At 43.0% G+C, this 5587-nt stretch overlaps 1 non-coding gene across 1 annotated transcript; it reads left to right on the top strand.

The window, feature by feature from the left end:
* Positions 1-5020: 5020 nt before the first annotated feature.
* On the top strand, positions 5021-5094 carry Trnat-ugu. The gene has a single exon. It is a non-coding gene; the product is annotated as a tRNA-Thr (tRNA).
* The last annotated feature ends 493 nt before the right edge of the window (positions 5095-5587 follow it).

Here is a 5587-nt window from a genome sequence, read left to right as displayed (position 1 = left end):
CTTTAAGCTTTTAGTGGGTACATTCTTCAGCACCCGCTTGATTTATTTCTTATTTAAGAAACAGAGTGCGAAAAATACCCTTGGCTGTTCGAGTAATGTCTGCATGGGGTAAGTTATAATGGGAGCCTCACAGTTTTCGATCACTGTATTTGTGTTAATAAGCTGCCATTTTATTTGACTCAAGAGGAAGAATTAGTCCTGTTGGGAGATGATACAAACATTGTTATAAAGCAAGCAAAGAACCATCAACAGAAAAAATACCATATGAGGAATTTGTGAAAGTTATTGACTAATTTCGCATAAATAGGCTAGCTTCATCTGTTCAGTCCAGAGACTGGTTTGATGCAGCTCTCCGTGCTACTCTATCCTGTGCAAAATTCTTCATCTGCCAGTACCTACTGCAATCTACATCCTTCTGAATCTGCTTAGTGTGTTCATCTCTTGGTCTCCCTCTACGATTTTTACCCTCCACGCTGCCCTCCAAGACTAAATTGGTGATCCCTTGATGCCTCAGAACGTGTCCTACCAATCGATCCCATCTTCTAGTCAAGTTGCACCACAAATTTCTCTTGTCCCAATTCTATTCAATACCTCCTCATTAGTTATGTGATCTACCCATCTAATCTTCAGCATTCTTCTGTAGCATCACATTTTGAAAGCTTTTGTTCTCTTCTTGTCTAAACTATTTATCGTCCATGTTTCATTTCCATACATGGCTACACTCCATACAAATACTTTCAGAAACGACTTCCTGACACTTAAATCTATACTCGATGTTAACATATTTCTCATCTTCAGAAACACTTTCCTTGCCATTGCCAGTCTACATTTTATATCCTCTCTACTTCGACCATCATCAGTTATTTTACTCCCAAGTAGCAAAACTCGTTTACTACTTTGGGTCTCATTTCCAATCTAATTCTGTGAGCATCAAACGATTTTATTCGTCTCCATTCCATTATCCTCGTTTTGTTTTTGTTGATGTTCATCTTATATCCTCCCTTCACTAACGTACATTGATATCCGGTAAAATTTTTTGGTTCAGTTAGGTTACCTCATGACCCAGTAATGTAAAACCTTTATAAAACACATCTCCTCATGTCGAATATCACCTGCAAGTATACCAAGATTATTGCAGATAGATTGTGAGTACAAATTTTTCATCAGATCACTGGAGTATTGTTGCAGTTAAAGAATCGAGTTACACGGAATAGGCATATTGCCTTTAGTAAACTCAGTGGCCGTTTCGTAAAATTTTTTAATTGTTTACTTCCGATTCACGTCACACAAACAGTCCAGTTGGCGGATGCGACTTACTATCGAGAGATCGCTACATGCTCTCTTGAAAATAAAGAGGGATAGTAAAATAGTAGGAAACTAAGTTACAAATCAAGCTAACTTCGGCATACGACGTGTTCAGATATATATAGGTAGATTTATATTTCAGTTTCTTAGTACTTTAGTATTCCCCATTTTCTTTTAAACATATCATCTGACGATGACTTGGTAATAACTGTAAACCGCTAATGATAGAATTTGTTTGACCTGATGCTGAAATGTGTAATAAGAAGGAGAGTTGAGCGTCGAGTCTCGCTCTTGCTGAATGGTTGTTCTATGGCTCTCAGCTACTTTAGGTTTAGCTATTGAATTAATTATACAGTGACGTCGGATGTACAGATTTTTGAGCTCCCAAAACTCTAAAGTTCTACATTTCAGCACTTTTCTTACACTTATTCAAGGAAACAAACGCAGCTCTCTCCTAGACACAAAAGGATTTCAAGACTATGAGGGCATTATCTTTCAAATGGTTCAAATGGCTCTGAGCACTATGGAACTCAACTGCTGAGGTCATTAGTCCCCTAGAACTTAGAACTAGTTAAACCTAACTAACCTAAAGACATCACCAACATCCATGCCCGAGGCAGGATTCGAACCTGCGACCGTACCGGTCTTGCGGTTCCAATCTGCAGCGCCTTTAACCGCACGGCCACTTCGGCCGGCCGGCATTATCTTTGCGACCTGGTTGCAACACCATCTTTTTTAGCATTTTTTTGAAAATTAATTCCAAAATGAGATGTAATTTGCAAACTATTTATCGTATGGTATCCACAAGAATAAAATTTCTTGCAAATACAGATTGATTTAGCGACACTATGCTACCTTGCAGCCACACTTTTCTTGTTTGCTGCGGCCGCCACGAATTTATCTCCCGTGACGACTTCCTCATCTCAGAGCAGCACTTGCACTCTGCCGGGCGGAGTGGCCGAGCGGTTCTAGGCGCTTCAGTCTGGAACCACGCGACACCTATGGTCACCGGTTCGAATCCTGCCTTCTCCTGCGTTCTCGCTTCCCACGCCCGGATTCCCGGGTTCGATTCGTGGCGGGGTCAGGTATTTTCTCTGCCTCGTGATGACTGGGTGTTGTGTGATGTCCTTAGGTTAGTTAGATTTAAGTAGTTCTAGGGGACTGATGACCTCAGATGTTAAGTCCCATAGTGCTCAGAGCCATTTGAACCATTTTTTTTGAACTTGCATCCTACGTTCTCCATTATTTATTTGCTGTATTCCAATCTTTGTCTTCCTCTACAGTTTCTACTCTGTACAGCTCCCTCTAGTGTCGTGGAAGTTATTCCCTGGTGTCGTAACACGTGTCTTGTCACCCTGTCCGACCTTCTTGTTAGTGTTTACCTTATGTTCGTTTCTTCACCGATTCTGAGGAGAACCTCCATGCTCCTTCTTTTGTCTACATAATTTTCAACACTGTTCTGTAGCACCACCTCTCATACGTTTTAATTCACTTCTGTTGCGGTTTTCGTACTGTTCAATGTTCCTGGGTGCATTACGTGTTGCTAACTCTCACCATATGAAGGTACGTTCAGCAGTGTCGAACATGATCGTTCTGGTGGTCCAAGTGTTATGGTGTAGGGAGGAGTTATATTGCTGGCCGTACTGTCACGCGTTCAAGGGCGCGTTCTGTCATGACTTAATTCTTATGGGTGACAATGCGCGACCGTATCGAGCTGCGCAGGTGGAGCAGCGCCTGGAGCGACTGGATCTTCGGTCAGTGGACTGGCCTGCCCGTTCCCCCGCCTTAAGTCGCAATGAGCACGTGTGGAATACATTGGAGGGATATACTGCAGCTCGTGCACATGCACCAACGATCAGGGAGCAGTGGTCAACCGCGTTGGTGGAGGAATGGAAGGCCCTGCCCGAGAACTGCTTACCAAAGTTGTGGACAACATAACAGAACGTTGCAGAGCATGCATTGGTGTCAGTGGTGACCACACACCCTATTAAGAACCTTTTGCCGCATTTTTAATGTCTTGTGGACCATCAAGAAACGCGGTGACCTCAGTTTAAATGTTGTCTTTCAATAAAAGTGTCATTGCCATTCGTCTGCTGGCCGGGATGGCCGAGCGGTTTTAGGCGCTTCAGTGCAGAACCGTGTGACTGCTACGGTCGCAGGTTCGAATCCTGCCTCGGGCATGGATGTGTGTGATGTCCTTAAGTTAGTTAGGTTTAAGTAGTTCTAAGTTCTAGGGGACTGATGACCTCAGAAGTTAAGTCGAATAGTGCTGAGAGCCATTTGAACCATTATTTGCTATTCGTCTAATTGCGTATTTGTTTCAGTTATCTTCTGTACTGTACTGTACTGTACTGTATTATAGTGTAATGGTATTTTCTATGTATAGACCAAGTTCCATCGAGCTATGTTACTTGGCCATGAGTGAGCATGTGGAAGTTACCTTCATCCTCAAATTTTTGTACTCTGGTGTATATATAAAGCAGGCAAGACATGGAATGGACTTGATTCGCTTCTCAGCGAATCTCTAGACAACATCTACGCCAAACTCTGATGTTATCTTCCATTTGATTCAATCATATATAACCAGCAGAAAGTTATTGCTATCGGAGCACAAAACAGAGGAATACGCTCCTGTTTAAAAGACTGACTGGAAGGTGGAGTACTAGGTCTTCATTCTATCTGCCTCAGAATCTTCAAAAATTTTCCCAAAATTTTAGCATTCGAACGTATTCACGTTCTTTTTAACGTGCAGTTGATCTCTCACTTTCACTATCTCCTCTAACTGTGACTCACTCACACCCACTAGTCCGTCGTTGGAAGTTGCGCATCCCCATCCACTCCTGCTTGTTCATACTCACTCGCTCATGGAGTCCAACTCATTGTCATTGTCACTGTGTCCTGCCTCAGAGTCACAGTGTCACTCGTTCTGTCCAACTACTACTGTCTCCTCTCACTATCACTTACTTCTTCTTGCTCTCTCTTATTGTCACTATCACACTTATTCCTTTCCATCGCTGCTGTCGCTTGTCATTGTTGCTCTCTCTTTCTCGCAGCCATTGTTATAGACTTAGTTAGTTAGTTGCGTGTTCCCTTGATCAATCTCACGGTAACCGTTATGATGTGGAACGCCTCAAGTGCGTGAGAAATGCACACATGAATGAACTTTTTTTTTAAGCTTAAATTTTTTTGTCTACCCTTTGCCCCTAAATGGCACAAAAACGTATATTATACCTATAGATTTATTTATTCCTGTTTAAAAATTCATCTGTGTTATAGCAGGAGTTGTCAAGGAGGTATGATTTCATTTTTAAAACTGTTACTGTTGTCTGTCAGACATTTTATTTCATCTAGTACTTTATCGAAGAGTTTTACATCAGCATATTTTACTATATATGTGAAGACAGTAACTGTTCTCGAAAGAACAGATACTGTTGATGACCGTTCAGCTTTTTCCTGGAATAAATGATGACTAACTGAAAACCTCAGCTGCCGACAGGTGTTGTTAATATACCTCGATGTGGACAGCTTCGTCTGTGCGAATGCGCACAGGTTGCCGAAACTCTTACGAGAATCGCCAAAGCGTGCGCGAGTAATGAGTGGATGGGAAAATGTCTATAAGGAACATTACATATGTAAAACTGTGGACAGTTGGGAATGTGAGTCTCACGGGAAGCGTGCAAGGGATAAGTCCCTGCAGTCGCGCTATTCGTCTGTGTCCTCGGTGGCTCAGGTGGATAGAGCGTCTGCCGTGTAAGCAGGAGATCCCGGGTTCGAGTCCCGGTCGGGGCACACATTTTCAGATGTCCACATCGAGGTATATCAACAGCACCTGTCGGCAGCTGAGGGTTTCAGTTAGTCATCATTTATTCTAGGGAAAAACTGCACGGTCATCAACAGTATCTGGTCTTTCGAGAACAGTTACTGTCTTCACATATATAGTTAAAGGCTACCCAGCCATTGACCTTCGTCTGTGCGAATGCGCACGGCTTGCCCAAACTCTTACGGCAATCGCCAAAGCGTGCGCGAGTAATGAGTAATTGGGCAAATGTCTATAAGGGACAGTACATATGTAGAATTGTGGACAGTTGGGAATGTGAGTCTCACGGGAAGCGTGCAAGAGATAAGTCCCTGCAGTCGCGCTATTCGTCTGTGTCCTCAGTGGCTCTGATGGATAGAGCGTCTGTCATGTAAGCAGGACACCCCGGGTTCGAGTCTCGGTCGGGGCACACATCTTCAACTGTCCACATCGAAGTATATCAATAACATTGTCGGCAGCTGAGGG

This window comes from Schistocerca americana, chromosome 3, assembly GCF_021461395.2.
Source record: "Schistocerca americana isolate TAMUIC-IGC-003095 chromosome 3, iqSchAmer2.1, whole genome shotgun sequence".
In the NCBI taxonomy this organism is placed as follows: domain Eukaryota; kingdom Metazoa; phylum Arthropoda; class Insecta; order Orthoptera; family Acrididae; genus Schistocerca; species Schistocerca americana.
The sequence above is the reverse complement of the archived record's forward strand: the minus strand, read 5'-3'. Positions and strand labels throughout refer to the sequence as shown.